General features: G+C 42.8%; 1 long non-coding RNA gene across 1 annotated transcript; it reads right to left on the bottom strand.

The window, feature by feature from the left end:
- Positions 1-1,340: 1,340 nt before the first annotated feature.
- On the bottom strand, positions 1,341-5,172 carry LOC132881933 (uncharacterized). The gene is made up of 3 exons (XR_009654086.1): positions 5,121-5,172; positions 3,245-4,935; positions 1,341-2,588 (listed from the first exon to the last, which is right to left on the bottom strand). It is a non-coding gene; the product is annotated as an uncharacterized LOC132881933 (long non-coding RNA).
- Positions 5,173-18,425: the final 13,253 nt, after the last annotated feature.

An 18,425-nucleotide genomic window follows, 5' to 3' on the forward strand; every position in this document is an offset into this window, starting at 1 on the left:
GAAATACATCAGCTGTTCACTATTCCCTTGCTGTTTATCAGTGACATCAGTATTATCTTTCCCCCTCCACTTTTTTATTAGAGAAATGGAATTTCTTTTTTTTTTCATATAAAATTTTAATGAAATAATCTCCAGCCAGGGGCAGCTTCAAGTCTTACTCGCTATGCAGAGCTTCTGTCTCTTGTGCTCAAATTATGTCAGAGCACTGCCGGAAACAATTGGGGGAATTTTTCTGATTGGTTAAAATATTTGCAATGGCGGCCTCCATGAAATCGTCCATTTTGCATAGAACCTTGACTTTTGGAGATGGATATCTTAGGTGTGTAAGCTCCTTATTTTCAATTATTCACATGAATCGTTAGTTTATATCATAATCTATCTTCATAACTGTATTTTTAAAATGGGTTTTCTTTTCTTTTAAATGTTCATAAGTCCACCATCAGGAGAACACTGAACAACAATGGTGTGCATGGCAGGGTTGCAAGGAGAAAGCCACTGCTCTCCAAAAAGAACATTGCTGCTCGTCTGCAGTTTGCTAAAGATCATGTGGACAAGCCAGAAGGCTATTGGAAAAATGCTTTGTGGATGGATGAAACCAAAATAGAACTTTTTGGCTTAAATGAGAAGTGTTATGTTTGGAGAAAGGAAAACACTGCATTCCAGCATAAGAACCTTATCCCATCTGTGAAACATGGTGGTGGTAGCATCATGGTTTGGGCCTGTTTTGCTGCATCTGGGCCAGGATGGCTTGCCATCATTGATGGAACAATGAATTCTGAATTATACCAGCGAATTCTAAAGGAAAATGTCAGGACATCTGTCCATGAACTGAATCTCAAGAGAAGGTGGGTCATGCAGCAAGACAGTGACCCTAAGCACACAAGTCGTTCTACCAAAGAATGGTTAAAGAAGAATAAAGTTAATGTTTTGGAATGGCCAAGTCAAAGTCCTGACCTTAATCCAATCAAAATGTTGTGGAAGGACCTGAAGCGAGTAGTTCATGTGAGGAAACCCACCAACATCCCAGAGCTGAAGCTGTTCTGTATGGAGGAACGGGCTAAAATTCTTCCAAGTTGGTGTGCAGGACTGATCAACAGTTACCAGAAACATTTAGTTGCAGTTGTTGCTGCACAAGGGGGTCACACCAGATACTGAAAGCAAATGTTCACATACTTTTGCCACTCACAGATATGTAATATTGGATCATTTTCCTCAATCAATAAATGCGCAAGTATAATCTTTTTGTCTCGTTTGTTTAACTGGGTTTAATATTGGATCATTTTCCTCAATAAATAAATGAGCAAGTGTAATATTTTTGTCTCATTTGTTTAACTGGGTTCTCTTTATCTACTTTTAGGACTTGTGTGAAAATCTGATGATGTTCTTGGTCATATTTATGCAGAAATATAGAAAATTCTAAAGGGTTCACAAACTTTCAAGCGCCACTGTAGGTGTACATTAACCATTAGGTAACAACAGGCATACCTAACAATCTGTGATCTCTCTCTCTCTCTCTCTCTCTCCCTCTGTCTGTCTCTCTCTGTTGAGTTACACATCAATCCTGAGATACCAGTGATGCTGCCTTCTCTTGCTGTTTGGACCTACCTGATCCATCCTAATGCCCTACTTCTGGCTGGACTCTCATCACATTGCTCCTGTGGAGGACAGCCCCATATGGACATTCGAAAGATACACTTAGAAGATGGATCTGGACACTTACAGTTTTGCTATGATGGTTTAGGACTACAGTTGCCATGATAACTTGAGGACTGCCATAGTCATGAACAATTTTGCACTTAAGTCTCCATTAATGAACAGTTGATAACTTCAACAAAATAGACTTCATGCTAAAATTATAATGAATTTCCTGGTTACATGATAATACTTTGTGACTATATCAGACACAGTTATAGAAGCAAGTTATTTATAATCACGCTATCTGTTATCACCCAAATGAGGATGGGTTCCCTTTTGAGTCTGGTTCCTCTCAAGGTTTCTTCCTCGTGTCATCTGAGGGAGTTTTTCCTTGCCACCGTAGCCTCAGGCTTGCTCATGAGGGATAAATAAATGTATTAGAGATAAAATTAGTTCATATGTTTAGTCTCTATGTTTCTGTAAAGCTACTTTGTGACAATGTCTGTTGTTAAAAGCGCTACACAAATAAACTGACTTGGCTTCTGAAACTATAGTAAGCCACATTGTTTCCACACTGATGCACACGAGCACAGTTTTAACAGCCTCAGCCTTCACATTACACAAAAACAATGATCTATGGTAATTGGCTTCAATGTTAGTAAGGCAGCTTCGTTACATGTAGGTACAGGTGAGAAGAAAAAATAGATGGATAGCTGTATGACAGTAGTATTTTTTGCAAATTCTGCATCATACATCACACCATGACTTTGGTGGAAAGTCTGCATATACATGAACACACACACACAGAGGTAAAATAAGAGTTGTGCTATGTAAGCAGATTTGTTATAGGCCTACATATACACAAACACACACAGAGCCATCCATCTTCTGCTAAGGCGTTTGTCAGAGTTAGGTTATTCCTGATGTAGACTGCAGGGTCGTCCGGTGAGGAGCTGCAAATGTAAATGAGATGTTTGGTTTTAATCATCCGTTTTTCTCCATTTAGCCTGAATATTGCACTCCATATCCTTCTTGCTCTTTCTCATACCAAAACCTGTGTGTGTGTGTGTGTGTGTGTGTTTATAAAGCACATATGTACACCATTACCGCACGGACCAAAGATAAAAATGAATTAGCTGCTTCATTACTCGTAGCAACAACAGCAGGACATGCACCTTCTGTTCCTTAGTGACTCTTTGTGACTGTGTGTTTCTGTGTGTGTCTCATTTGTGCCACACAACCTGCAAACAGATGCCGCTTATTATGTTTTAGTAACTAAAGATTGTGTGTGTGTGTGTGTGTGTGTGTGTGTGTGTGTGTGTGTGTGTGTGTGTGGGTGTGTGTGTTCCAGTGAATACAGTGAGTGTGTCCATATCTCAGCAAATCACACAGCAGATGAGAGAGAGAGAGAGAAATAGTCCTGCTTCTGGGCACAGGTGTTAAAGTTAATGAGGGTTTTTTTCCCTCAGGTGTGTTTTAGATCATCTTACCATCTTGTGGAATGAAGGATACAGAGTCTCTGGATCTAATATTGTGTGTGTGTGTGTGTGTGTGTGTGTGTGTGTGTGTGTGTGTGTGTGTGTGTGTGTGTGTGTGTGTGTGTGTTTACAGGTGTTTGGGGACTATTATCACTTTCAGCACAGGGGTGTTGTGAAGAGGTCTCTGTTTAGCCACCATGGAGTTCATGTCCGTTTGCTCAGCGAACCACAGGTACACATACACACACAGAAGAGAAAAAAGAGATAAAGAAAAGGGGATTAATGGCTGTGGAGGACAGATGCAGCTTAAAAGTGGTGGATGAGAACAGGCAGGGAGATTGCACACATTCAGAATTCAAGGGAGTTTCCAGAAAGTAAGTGTGTGTGCATGTGTGTGTGTGCGTGTGTGTGTGTGTGTGTGTGTATACGCGCATGCCTACTCTGGAGATAAGCTATCAGTGCTTACAGGCAGGAAAAGGGCTGCATATTTGCCCCTCAGTGCCTGGACACCCATAGATCTCTGAGACGACACCTTGTCAATCTGCCTCTCTGAAGGCACCTTTATTGGTTTCTAATCACTGATAGCGCCTCTGCTCCCCTTAAAAAGCCTAAAGCTCTAACACTCTCTACATCTGACTTCAATCATTATAAACCCTTGTGGTCAACATACCACATTCATTAAAGTTGTCATAAAGAGAACATAATAAGCAAAACCATTTATCCATGTATCATCATTGTATCCACCCCCTATAAAATTGTGAAATGTGCCCCTGCTGCTGCATATTTCTCTTACAGAAAAAGTGTTTCTACAAGCTGTTTGTTTATGCTTTTCAAATTGTTGTAGCATGAACCAAACTCCCCACCTACCGATATAAACACTCCTGCTCACAGCAACTTAAAATTATATATTTTTCTCATCCCAGCGTAGGCGAATACTCAGCAGAAAGTACATAAGTGCTGTAATTTGATCTCAAATGACTCTAAATATTGTACAGTGTTTGCTCCCTTGACAAAATATTAGCAATATTTGGGCAATACCTCATTTGTCGTTTCAGCTTTGCTGCCACCACACATATGCTTAATGAATTCTCATGAGCCAAATAAAGTACAGTAAGTGAAGATTGCCCAACTTGAATAATGTCCAATGTTTGGCCAGTTTGGATAAAAATACACGTTACCATGTGTGTGTGTATGTTTGGATAAACACACACACACATACACACACACAAAGTGTTAATCCATATAATTCATTTGATATTCAGATTTTGTGCCAACCAACTGAAACAGCAAGATAGAATATCCAGCTGTGACCATGGTATTAGTTTGTTTCTGCAAATTTTGTTGAGCTCTCCATCACTACCACAATATCCATCAATAAAAAAAGAACTTATTATGATGCAAAATTTGCTCTGCCAATATGACCCATCCATCCCAAGGAGAACAGAGAACACTCCAGTGGCAGATTTAGGGATGGGTGACATGGGCAGCCACCCAGGTCAGCATCATGTTGAGGGTGGCACAGGGCGCCTGCACAAAAAAAAAAATCAGAACAGTGCCATGTGCTCAAGCAGGTTTCTATTACTCATTTAAGTGTCATGTCAGTGATATCATATCACCGTGTGGGTCAATTATCTTGTCAGAATAGCGCCCTGATTCTAGTTTGTGAGCTGGGCAGGTTTCTTCCTGGTCTCATATTCAGAAGTACGAGATAGGGAGGGCAGGCGGGGGTAGGTTGACTCTCCCCACCAGAAGCCTTATGGTGATGATACACGGGGCAACTTTTTGGGCAATGTTGCCGAGCAAAGTTGCTGGCAACGGGCAACTAGGTGAGACACAGGGCAACTTTTCAGGGCAACAACAGTTAGCAATGGCAGTTTACAGTTAGCTAAAAAAAAAAAAAATCGATGTCTTAATTTTTGCTGTGACCATTTAATCAAGCTGTCTGTTGTTTTTTAGAGCTTTGGTGAGGTAAATTCCTCCATATAGAATATTAAAATAACAACTTACTGGCGTAAAAACAGATGAGGAGTCTCTTCACTCCACTGACGCTGCAGCCGCCATATTTGTTTGAAATTTCTGATCCGAACCTCACCGGAGGTCACATGACTCGATACTCGCGTTCTGATTGGCTTATCTCAAAAAGTTGCCAGAGATTATCAAAACCATTCAGAAAGAAGCAATGTTGCCCAATCTCAATAGAAAAGAGTCAAAACGCAATTGCCCAGCAACATTGCTCGGCAACATTGCCCAAAAAGTTGCCCCGTGTATCATCACCATTAGATGAAAGAGGAGGAATCTATTACCTCTAACTTTGTACAGTACTAATACAATTAGTAAAATCAGAGGAGGAATCTGCAAAAGATAAAGGTATGCAGCTATATCATCTCTTTATGAGTATAGTATTATGCATGTAATGAAATACGCTACTAGAACACTTACATTTGATATCCTGTGTTGCTTGCTATGCTATTACACATAAGGTTAAAATATTCTGTTTTCTGGCCAACTCACTTACATAACACTAGATACAATTTCACACAGTTCCATTATAATAATGTGTGTAGCCTGCAACAAAATTGTGGGAGCCATTTGGTCTCATGTTTTAATTGTTTTTAATTGGTCCACTAGGTGTCACTCTACCCTAATTGGGTTCACACAATATAGACGGGAACTTTCATGCAGGTGCCAGGTGTTGCTTGATGGAGGGGGAGTGCACACAGTTTTTTGACCACTTCACTGTGTGGTTGTAGGTCACGTTGTGTTATATTGTGTAGTTGTCAAATTAATATCGTTTGTTTATGGATGTATGGACATTCAATGGATTGCTGTGGATGTATGGACATTTTATGGATTATTGAAACATTGTGGTAAGAAATAAATGTCATAACCATGAACAAATTTTACTAATTTTATTTCATTAAACGCATGTAACAAGTGGCTATAAAGTGCGGCAAGTAGGTGCCAAGTCCAGCAACCTCTCAGGGGTTTAAGTGTGGACTTAGCCTCTACATTAAAGTAAAAAAAAAAACTGTGCTTCAAGTTACCGACACTGAAGAAGTTTAATCGCATGCAGCAGTATCAACCATGTTTGAATGGAAGTTGATGGAATATTTAAACGTAGGGTTTTTGTTAGCCAAGTCTGACTACAGCTAGGCCTAGGACATCGTATGCAGTAGCCGACTGTTCTGACCGTGTTTGAATGGAAGCTCATGGAACATCCAAACTTCAGGCTTGTGCTCACCGAGTCTGACTACAACTAGACCAAAGATGGCGCCTGCAGTGCTACTTCGTGTTTTCTTGGATTAAAAGCCACCTGCAAGCACAACCAAGGACAACATTGCTCTTTGAAAGCCAACAGGAATTATTTCATAGCACCCAACGCGCGGTGTGTAGCACTACTAAAATGAATGGCCATTCAGGTTTTGTGTGTATACACACCGCGGGGCTAAAAAGCCAATGTATTGGTGACAGTCAGGGTGGATAATTTTGCTATTTTGTTGCGAATTTGTTATGAACATTCGAGCTGAGCTATGGAGACACATGAAACTGTAAAAAGGCCTGCTGAGCCGTCAGCTGATTCAAACAGTGTTGCAAATGGCGTTGATACACAAAAGGACAAAGAAAAACATGCTGTTAAATTAACTGGAAAACTTGAACGATTGCAGAAGGATATGAAGGCTAAGTTAAATAAGGCAAGCAATTTAAAATTAAAGATGCAAGAGCTTATACAAAAGGGAGATAAATGACTGGTTCAATGTGCTTTTAATGATCTTGTCAAATTATGTGATGAAGCAAAGGGTGTTCATGATTTTGTGATGGGTATGTTACCTGAGGTTGAACAAGAGAAACATGATATGTGGTTCAAAGCCACAATGTTGAACAATAATGAATTTATCTCTAAGGTGCAATCGTGGGTATCAGATGCTGAACAAAATGCAATTAATGGTGCTGATGACCATAATATCGATGATGGTATTAACCCAGAGGACAGTATTTCAAATGTAGCCAGTAAACATTCAAGCAGGAAGACTACTTGCAGTGGGAGATCAAGCACTACTTCCTCTGCAAGAATTAAAGCAGAGGCAGACAAGGCGGCGCTGCTTGCCCATGTAGCAACTTTAAGGGAAAAGCATGCATTGGAGGAACAAGAGCAGCAGATAAGGAGAAAAAAGGAACAGCAGGAACTGGAAAACATGTTTGATGAGTCTGCAGCTAAACTTGTAGTGTTAGAGGCCTCTGTTTTGGCCCTTTTCCACTACCCTTTTTCAGCTCACTTCAGCTCGCTTCAGCTCACTTCAGCCCGACACGGCTCGCGTTTCGACTATCTAAGAACAGCACGACTCAGCTCGCTTCAGCCCTGCTCAGCCCCCAAAACTCGCACGGTTTTGGAGTGGGGCTGAAGCGAGCCAAACCGAGCTGAGTGAGGCTAGGGGCGTGAGCAGACACTCCCCTGTGCACTGATTGGTGAGAAGGAGTGGGTAACGCTTCATATTAAGGTCCTTGTAATAAGCGTTAATAATCAATAGTTAGTAGCTAATAAGGCCCTTATAAGATATGAAGGTCCTTGTAATAAGCGTTAATAATCAATAGTCCTCACACGCCCACGCACGCCCCGCGAGCATGCTGGGATCTGTAAACACCGTAAACCCGGAAGAAGGAGAATTACGAGAATTATGAAGCCTTATGCGCCTCGCCTCATCTATACGCTCTTGCCAGTATCTGTTGGTGTTGTCGGCGACAACAAGCCACAGCACCAAGACCAGCAACACTAACGACTCCATGTCCTCCATGTTTATTGTTTACTCTCCGGGTCGTGAGACTACCGCTTAAAAGGTCACTGATGTCACTGTTTGCGCCGCCTAACGACATCACCTGATGTCCACCCACTTTCGCTAACTCCACCCAATGTGTCCACCCACTTCCAGCCAGCACGGTTCAGCGCGGTTGTAGTCGAAATGCAACTCCAACAGCCCCACTCAGCTCGACTCAGCACGGCACGGCTCAGCCCAACTCAGCCGCGTTGGTAGTGGAAAAGCGGCAATAGTTGGTCAAAGGCGTCTAATGCAATGAATTCTTATTTAGAAAGAGAAATGAGAAAATTGGCATTTATAAATAAATTAGACCCAATGGCAAAGGAGTTCAGTCCTGTACCTCAGAGCAAACCCCAGCAGTCCCAGGAGTTGTCAGTGCAAGCCAGTAACCCATTATCAACTGGAATGCTGCCTCAGGGAGCTAGCCAACACCTTGTAACTAAACCAAAGGAGAGGACTAATTCAAATAGACAGAGCTACGGTGCATTGGAACAGGAAACATTGACACTGACTCTGGAATTTTCCCAGCCTAACACTCGATCAGTCGATCAAAGGCAATTTGAAGACCTTTTCACAGTAATGCATAGACAAAATGAAATAACATCAGCCCTCGTCCAACAACAATGCTTATCATCATTGCCAGCAAGAGAGATCTCTTTGTTTGATGGAGATCCTCTCCAGTATATCTCCTTCATGAGATCTTTCAAACAAGGGGTGGAGGAAAAGGCCAGTCAGGGTGACTGCCTATACTATCTTGAACAGTTCACCAGAGGTCAGCCAAGGGAGTTGGTCCGTAGCTGTTTACGAATGATGCCTGAGTTTGGCTGTGCCAAAACAAAGCAGCTACTGCAGGAACATTTTGGCAGTAAGTACAAGATAGCTGTGGCCTACATAGAAAGAGCCTTGTCCTGGCCTGTGATAAAGACCAAGGATGTCAATGCCCTGCAGGCTTACTCTCTCTTTCTGCGTGGCTGTTGTAACATGATGGGGGAGCTATAGTACATGCAAGAGTTCTACATGCCAAGGAATATGAGGGCAATCATGTCTAAACTGCCATTCAAGCTCAGAGAGCGGTGGAGAACCATTGCATTTGACATACTGGAAACAATTGAACATAGAGCCCTGTTTAAAGACCTGGTGAAGTTAATTGAAAGAGATGTTAGAATACTATTAGATCCTTTGTACGGCGACATAAGTGACTTAACATCTGGAATGACTAGATCAACGACTACCAATAGGCCAAAGTCATATTTAGGAAATAGAATCAAAGGAAACAGCTTTGCTACAACAATTGCACCCATGGAATCAGCGGACAATGCCAGTGAATGGAGGAATGTGTCATTAGAACATGACTCTGTAGCGATGCCAGCTTGTGTCTATTGCACTCAAGATCATTCACTGGAGTAGTGTCAACAGTTTAAACTGATGAAACACAGAGACAAAATGAGTTTTCTAAAGGCGAAAGAACTTTGCTTTAGCTACTTATGTGCTGGGCACAGGAGTCGGAACTGTGAGAGACGTTCAACCTCTAGGACCTGTGGGTAAAAGCATCCCACTGTACTTCACATCGACAGGAGAGATACAGCCAATGCATCTACAGAACTGGTTAAGGAGTCAGGGGTCCAAGTGCTAATAGCATCTCCAAAAACTTGTGGTCATACAGGGGCCAGAAGGGATCGCTGTTTGCTTCCTATCCTGCCAGTCCAAGTCAAGTCCATTAAGGGAGACCAAGTAATTCAAACATGCTTTCTTAGATCCTGGAAGCTCAGCCATATTTTGCTCAGAGCAGCTTATGCGAAGGCTCAGCCTTGCTAGGAGACAAACTCATTTTCTCTTGCAAACCATGGGGCAGGAAAAGGTGGTTCCAGTATACTCAGTCTCAGGCTTGGAGGTGTCCGGAATTGATGACAACCTCTTCTATAAGCTTCCAGAAACCCTCACACAGAAGAAAATGCCTGTAAGTGCCGACAACATATTGACCAAAGAATATTTGGCAAAGTGGCCATACTTAGCAAAGATTAAAATCCCTAGCATAAAGGCTAACATGGACCTGTTGATTGGAAGCAATGCACCCAAGATGTTGGAGCTTTGGGAGGTTGCCAACAGCTGTGGGAATGGCCCATATGCTATGAGAACAGTGCAAGGGTGGGTCATTAATGGTCCTTTGCATGGAAACAACAGCACCTTTGGAGCAGACTGTATGTCAGCCATGGTTAATAGGATTTCTGTGTGCAAGTTGGAAGAAATGTTGAATAATCAGTATAATCACAATTTCAATGAGAGAGATACAGAAGAGAAAGGGTTATCAAGAGAAGACAATAAGTTCATGGAAGTTATGGAGAGGTCTGCAACACTTGAACTTGAACACTACTGCCTAAAATTGACTTTTAGGAAAGATGAATTGTCTCTACTGAACAACTTCTCCATGGCAAAGTGGAGGCTTCTTGGCTTGAAAAGGAAGTTCCTGAAAAATGAGCACTTCTTTAAGGAGTGCAATACATACATCAATGAAATGATTGCTAAAGGATATGCAGAGGAAGTACTTAACCAGCAGCTGAGTGGTGGCAATGGCAATGTGTGGTATAGCCCACACCACGGGGTATATCTTCCCAGGAAGAAAAGTCTGCGAGTTGTGTTTCACTGTAAAATATAATAAGTTGACTTTACTTAAAAAAAATCTGCAAAGTCGTTGCCTCAAAAAAAGTCATTTATGTTGATTTAGATAAATTAGATTGGGTTAACTTATTTTTTGTGAGTTTGCAGTACTCAAATTAACTTAGATTAGTTTGATTACATTAACTTATTTATTTTGAGTTTGCAGTACTCACATAAACTTATATTAATTTGATTACATTAACTTATTTATTGTGAGTTTGCAGTACTCATCTTATATAATTTTGATTACATTAACTTATTTATTTTAAGTTTACAGTACTCAAATCAATGGAATTCATGAATATTAAGTTAAATTTATGAAAAAAGATATCTGAAAGCCATTGATTTGAGTACTGTAAACTTAAAATAAATAAGTTAATGTAATCAAAATTATATAAAATGAGTACTGCAAACTCACAATAAATAAGTTAATGTAATCAAATTAATATAAGTTTATGTGAGTACTGCAAACTCAAAATAAATAAGTTAATGTAATCAAACTAATCTAAGTTAATTTGAGTACTGCAAACTCACAAAAAATAAGTTAACCCAATCTAATTTATCTAAATCAACATAAATGACTTTTTTTGAGGCAACGACTTTGCATATATTTTTTAAGTAAAGTCAACTTATTATATTTTACAGTGTTGACTGTGCTGCAACATTTAAGGAAACATCACTGAACCGAGAGCTCTTGAAAGGTCCTAACCTCAACATTACTCTGCTAGGAGTTCTCTTGAGATTTAGGCAGGAACTGGTGGCAGTCATGGGTGACATACAAGCAATGTTTCATCAAGTCAAGGTCCCAGAAGAGGACAGAGACTTCCTGCGGTTTCTGTGGTGGCCAGAGGGAGATCTGACCAAGGGTGTGGCTGAGTTCCGTATGACTGTCCATCTGTTCGGTGCCATGTCATCTCCGAGTTGTGCCATCTACGCTTTGATAGAAACAGCTGATGATAATTAGGCTGATTTTCCAGTAGAGGTGATCTAAACAGTCGAGGAAAACTTTTATGTGGATGACTGTCTGAAGAGTATTGCATCTGAGGAGGAAGCTGTCCTGATGGTCAAGCATTTGACTGACCTCTGTCAGAGAGGAGGGTTTACTCTGACAAAATGGATCAGCAACAATTGCACCGTATTGCAAACTTTGCCTGAGAAACATAGAGCAAAAGATCTGAAGGAATTCAATCTAGACAGGGATAAGCTTCCTGTTGGGAGAGCCCTTGGCTTGCAGTGGTGTGCTGAGACCAATTCATTCAACTTCAAGCTGGAAGTCCATCAGACATCTTGCACTAGACATAGAATGTTGTCAGTGTCAAGTTCAGTGTATGATCCACTTGGCTTTCTCGCACCTGTTCTTCTGCTCGCTAAGATCATGCTCCAGGAGCTTTGCAGAAGAAATTTTGGATGGGATGAGACTGTACCTCCAGACGTCTTGCATCATTGGACAAGGTGGCTAGGGGAACTGGATATGCTGTCTGGGTTCAAGATTGAAAGGTGCATTAAACCTAAAGGTTTTGTAAACATCATACATGCCCAACTTCATCACTTTTCTGATGCTAGTGAGTCAGGTTATGGGGCAGTTACTTATCTCCGGATGCAAAACAACAGGAATGACATTTACATGGCATTCCTTATGGGCAAGGCCAGAGTTACACCTCCAAAGGCTGTTACCATTCCTCATTTAGAGTTTATTGCTGCTGTTCTTGCTGTTAGCATTGACTTGATGCTGAAGGCAGAGGTGTGGATTTTGTTGCAAGAATCAGTTTTTTGGATGGATAGCATATCTGTGCTTAAATATATAAAGAATGAGGACAAGCGCTTCCATACCTTTGTGACAAACAGGGTCTCACTTATAAGAGGAGCAATTAAAACTCCACAATGGCAGTATGTCACTTCCCAGGAAAATCCAGCAGATGATGCTTCCAGAGGAGTGATGGTTGGTGATTTTATTGATAACAACAGATAGACTGATGATCCAAAGTTTCTGTGTAAGTTAGAAGAAGACTGGCCAGCCAACATGGTGGATACTGAGATCGGAGCAGATGACCTGGAGGTCAAGAAGGAGGCTGCTGTGAATGCAGTCAATGTGAAAGACTCCCCTAACAGTACTAACCGTCTTATTGCCTACTTCTCAGACTGGAGGAGACTGAAGGTAGCGGTAGCTTGGTTCCTTAACTGTGAAGATTCTCAATCATCCAGGTCATAGTAAACTGTGGGTGGTAAAAGAGAGCAACTGGACTTGCTTGAAGATTCTTGAAGACGTTTCACCTCTCATCCGAAAGGCTTCTTCAGTTCTGTCTGACTGGTAGGGAGTATCAGGTATTTATCCTCTCATGGATGAAAAGCTTATCTAAGGTGTCATTTGCCCCTTTTCCACCAAAGCAGTTCCAGGGCTGGTTCGGGGCCAGTGCTTAGTTTGGAACCGGGTTTTCTGTTTCCACTGACAAAGAACTGGCTCTGGGGCCAGAAAAACCGGTTCCAGGCTAGCATCAACTCTCTACTGGGCCAGAGGAAAGAACCGCTTACGTCAGCGGGGGGGGCGGAGTTGTTAAGACCGACAACAATAACAAGACCGCGAAAGATCGCCATTTTTAAGCGACGAGAAGCAGCAGCTGTACAAACGCGAAGTCATCCATTATTATTATTATTGTTGCTGCTGCTTCTTCCGCGTTGTTTTTGCTTCGATATTCGCGCCAAGGTTTATGCAAACGTAGCGACGTAACTGACGTATACAGCGACGTAATGACGTATACAACAACGTAATGACGTATACAATGACGTAACTGACGTATACAGCGACGTAATGACGTGTCTTCTCTTAGCACCGCGAGCGATGGAAAAGCAAGCTGGTTCTCAGCTGGCTCGCAAGTTAAACGAGTTGTGAACCAGCACCAGCACTGGCTCCGAACCAGCCCTGGAACTGATTTGGTGGAAAAGGGGTAATTGAGTCATCCTGTTGGTGTGGGTCACTGGGGGCTGGTTGTGAACGGCCTCGAGAGTCGTTAGGATAATCAATGGATTGCCCGTTAGGGTGATCAATGGAATGCTGATTCTCTCTGTCCTCCTGTGAGTCACTGAAAACAGCTGGGTTTTGGTGTGCATTCAGTTGTCTGGGAAGTGTGCCAAGGACTGCATTGTAGGTGGCTGATAAATGATGTCTTAAGGCCAATTTATGCTGACAACCCAGTCCTCGCAGATAGCGTCGCAGACAGTGTCTGCGTAGCCCCCCCACCTTCGCAGACGCTCTGCGCACACCTCCCAAAATTTGTGACCACCACAGAAGCCTCACAGACAGCGTTGCAGACAAGAGGGCTCTGATTGGTCCACTCTACATCCGCTGTACACACACTTCCGCTTCCCTACTTTCCCGGTTTGGTTTGTTTTCACGACCGCCATTTTTAAAAACACGAGCGAAGATGGAGCAGCATGAAGAGCGGTTGATCGAGGAAGTGAGGAAGTACGTACATCTATACGACTCCAGTTCTAGTCATTATAAGTAACCGGAGGATAAACACTCCACTAACCATACCCACCAACTACTCCTAGCGATTTCGTGACTTCGCACCCCCTTGCATTGTGGCGGTGAATAACATCGCGCACGCCTATTACTCCCCGCTCAACGATAAATTACAACTGTCTGCGAAAAGCTATCTGCGAAAGCCTTGTCGCAAGAGCATGCAGAGGCCTTTAGACCCCCACCTCTGTTCAGTGATGGCCGTTCCAGGTTGACAAAAATGGTTTCTTTAACTCCTCGCTCATACCAACGATCCTCTCTGGCTAAAATGCGTACGTTGCAATTCTGAAATGAGTGTCCTTTGTTGTTAAGATGAAGGTAGACAGCAGAGTCCTGGCCTGAGGAACTGGCTCTCCTGTGTTGAGCCATGCGCCTGTGAAGCGGTTGTTTTGTTTCCCCAGTATATGAGTCTGTGCATTCCTCACTGCACTGAATTGCATACACTATGTTGTCCTGTTTGTGTCTGGGTATTCTGTCCTTAGGGTGGACCAGTTTCTGCTTCAAGGTGTTACTGGGTCTGAAATGTACCAGAATGTTGTGTTTGTAGAAGATCCTCCTGAGTTTCTCAGATAGACCAGAAATGTAGGGAATGACAATGTTCTTGCATTTGTTCCTGTTATCCTCCTTGTCCATTCTGTTCCTTTTTCTGCTCTTGAGGAAAGACCAGTTGGGATACCTGCAGTTCTGAAGTGCTTTCTTGATGTGATTCTGCTCCTTCTCTTTTCCCTCTATCATTGTAGGGATGTTCTGAGCCCTGTATTGCAAGGTCCTAATGACCCCCAATTTGTGTTCCAGTGGGTGGTGAGAGTCAAAGAGTAGGTACTGGTCTGTGTGTGGGGGTTTCCGGTAGACCTCGATGCTCAGGCTTCTGTCTTGTCTAATGTGTACATCACAATCCAAGAAGGCTAGATTATTCCCACTGACGTCCTCCCGAGTGAAGTTGATGTTAATATCCACTGCATTGATGTGCTTAGAGAAGGCTTCCACCTCATGGGTTTTGATTTTAACCCAGGTGTCATCCACATATCTGAACCAGTGGCTGGGAGCAACTCCTGAAAAAGTAGTCAAAGCTTTATGTTCTACTTCCTCCATGTAAAGATTGGCCACAATAGGGGATACCGGTGAGCCCATGGCGCATCCATGCTTCTGTCTGTAGAAACTTTCATTAAACTGGAAATAAGTGGTAGTCAGGCAGAGGTCAAGCAGGGTGCAAATCTGGTCCGTGGTGAGGTTCGTTCTATCCAATAAGGTGCTGTCTCGAAGGAGTCGTTTTCTAACAGATTCAACTGCTTCTGTGGTGGGAATGCAGGTGAACAGAGAAGTGACATCGTAGGAAACCATGGTTTCATCTGAGTCTAGTTTGAGGTCTGCAACTTTAGTAGCAAAATCTTGGGAGTTTTTGACATGATGTGGCGTATTCCCAATGAGAGGAGCCAGGATGGTGGCTAGGTGTTTGTTGTAAGTAACAGAGTTTATACTGCTGATGATAGGTCTGAGTGGAGCTCCTTCCTTGTGAATCTTGGGGAGTCCGTATATGAGAGGAATGGCTTCCCCAGGGTACAATCTGTAGTACAGAGATCGGTTGATGGCTTGGTCCTTTTCTGGTTGTTGCAGGCAGCTAACAACTTTCTTTTTGTAACAACTTGTGGGGTCCCACCTCAAGGTTTCATAGGTGGTAGTGTTGCTGAGGAGACTGGTCATCCTGGAGTGGTAGTCTGCTGTGTTTAGCAACACTGTGCATCTCCCTTTGTCAGCAGGAAGGATGGTGATGTTCCGGTCTCTTTGAAGCAATGTAAGAGCCCTCCTTTCTTGGATGGTGAGGTTGGAGGAGAAAGCCCTCCTTTCTTGGATGGTGGGGTCTAAGACATCATTTGTCTTGTGATATTTATCACTTATGTCTGTGAAGATTCTCAACATTAGAGGGAAAAGAGAAGGAGCAGAATCATATCAAGAAAGCACTTCAGAATTGTGGTTATCCCAACTGGGCTTTCCTAAAGAGCATAAAAAGGAACATAACTGACAAGGATGATAACAGGATCAAACGCAAGAACATTGTCATTCCCTACATTTCTGGTCTATCTGAGAAACTCAGGAGGATCTTCTACAAACACAACATTCCGGTACATTTCAGACCCAGTAACACCCTGAAGCAGAAACTGGTCCACCCTAAGGACAGAATACCCAGACACAAACAGGACAACGTAGTGTATGCAATTCAGTGCAGTGATGATTGCACGGATTCATATATTGGGGAGACGAAACAACCGCTATACAGGCGCTTGGCCCAACACAGGAGAGCCAGCTCCTCAGGCCAGGACTCGGCTGTCTACATTCATCTTAACAACAAAGGACACTCATTTCAGAATTGCAACGTACGCATTTTAGCCAGAGAGGATCGTTGGTATGAGCGAGGAGTTAAAGAAGCCATTTTTGTCAACCTGGAACGGCCATCACTGAACAGAGGTGGGGGTCTAAGACATCATTTGTCAAACATCTACAAGGCGGTTTTGGACACTCTTCCCAGACGGCTGGGTGTACGCCAGGACCCAGCTGTTTTTGGTGACTCACAGGAGGACAGAGAGAGTCAGATTGCCATTAATCACCCTAACGGGCAATCCTTTGATCACCCTAATGACTCACCGTTCACACCCAGCCTCCAGTGACCCACACCAACATGATGCCTCAATGACACCTTAGATGAGCTGGTCATCAGAATTCTGATTCTGATTCTGATCCAGGAGAAGATAAATATCTGATACTCCCTATTAGTCAGACAGAACTGAGGAAGCCTTTTGGATGAGAGGTGAAACGTTTTCAAGAATATTCAAGCAAGTCCAGTTGCCCATTTCTACCACCCACAATTTATCACTTATCTTCTACAAACACAACATTCCGGTACATTTTAGACCCAGTAACACCCTGAAGCAGAAACTGGTCCACCCTAAGGACAGAATACCCAGACACAAACAGGACAAAGTAGTGTATGCAATTCAGTGCAGTGAGGAATGCACAGACTCGTATATTGGGGAAAGAAAACAACCGCTTCACAGGTGCATGGCTCAACATAGGAGAGCCAGTTCCTCAGGCCAGGACTCTGCTGTCTACCTTCATCTTAACAACAAAGGACACTAATTTCAGAATTGCAACGTACGCATTTTAGCCAGAGAGGATCGTTGGTATGAGCGAGGAGTTAAAGAAACCATTTTTGTCAACTTGGAATGGCCATCACTGAACAGAGGTGGGGGTCTAAGACATCATTTATCAGCCACCTACGATGCAGTCCTTGGCACACTTCCCAGACAACTGAATGCACACCAAAACCCAGCTGTTTTCAGTGACTCACAGGAGGACAGAGAGAATCAGCATTCCATTGATCATCCTAACGACTCTCGAGGCCATTCACAACCAGCCCCCAGTGACCCACACCAACAGGATGACTCAATGACACCTTAGATGAGCTTTTCATCCATGAGAGGATAAATACCTGATACTCCCTACCAGTCAGACAGAACTGAAGAAGCCTTTCGGATGAGAGGTGAAACGTCTTCAAGAATCTTCAAGCAAGTCCAGTTGCTCTCTTTTACCACCCACAGTTTACTTGGTTCCTTAAGTTGAAAAGGATATTTTTGAAAAACATTTACAGATGGAGGGCATCTGATGCCTCTAATGTCAACAAGCAGAGTGTTATTGTGCCAGAAAGAGAAGCTCTGTTGGCTGAAGATCTATGGGAGGCTGAACTTGCCATAATTCAGTATTGTCAGCAGCAAAGATTCAGTGAAGAGATTGCGATTTTGTCAACTGAGAACGGTGCTGTGAGCAGACGGAGCATTTTTCTACAAGTTGGCTCCATGTTTGGATAATGGGCTCCTGAGAGTTGGAGGGTGCTTTGCCAGAGGAAACAAACATCCACTGATTTTATCCAAAGATCAACATGTCGCTATGCTGATTCTGAAACACATTCACCAACAGCTTGGCCACAGTGGCTGTAACCACACATTGTCAACACTGAGGAGAAGGTACTGGATAACAGGTGCCAATTCAGCTGTGAGGAAAACCATAGCTGAATACTGTTTCTGTAGAAGACATAATAGTAAGACAATGGAGCAGAAAATGACAGATTTGCCAAAGTAAAGGGTTTTTCCTGACCATCCACCATTTACCAATGTGGGAGTTGACTATGTTGGACTGATAGAGGTGAGAAAGGGTTGAGGTACGGTCAAGCATCATGGCGTGATATTCACCTGTTTGTCCAGTAGAGCGGTCCACCTAGAAGTAGCCAACTCATTGGACACAGATGCGTGCATTAATGTGTGACGACAACTCATCTGC

The sequence above is a fragment of the Neoarius graeffei genome, chromosome 2, assembly GCF_027579695.1.
Source record: "Neoarius graeffei isolate fNeoGra1 chromosome 2, fNeoGra1.pri, whole genome shotgun sequence".
Lineage (NCBI taxonomy): Eukaryota > Metazoa > Chordata > Actinopteri > Siluriformes > Ariidae > Neoarius > Neoarius graeffei.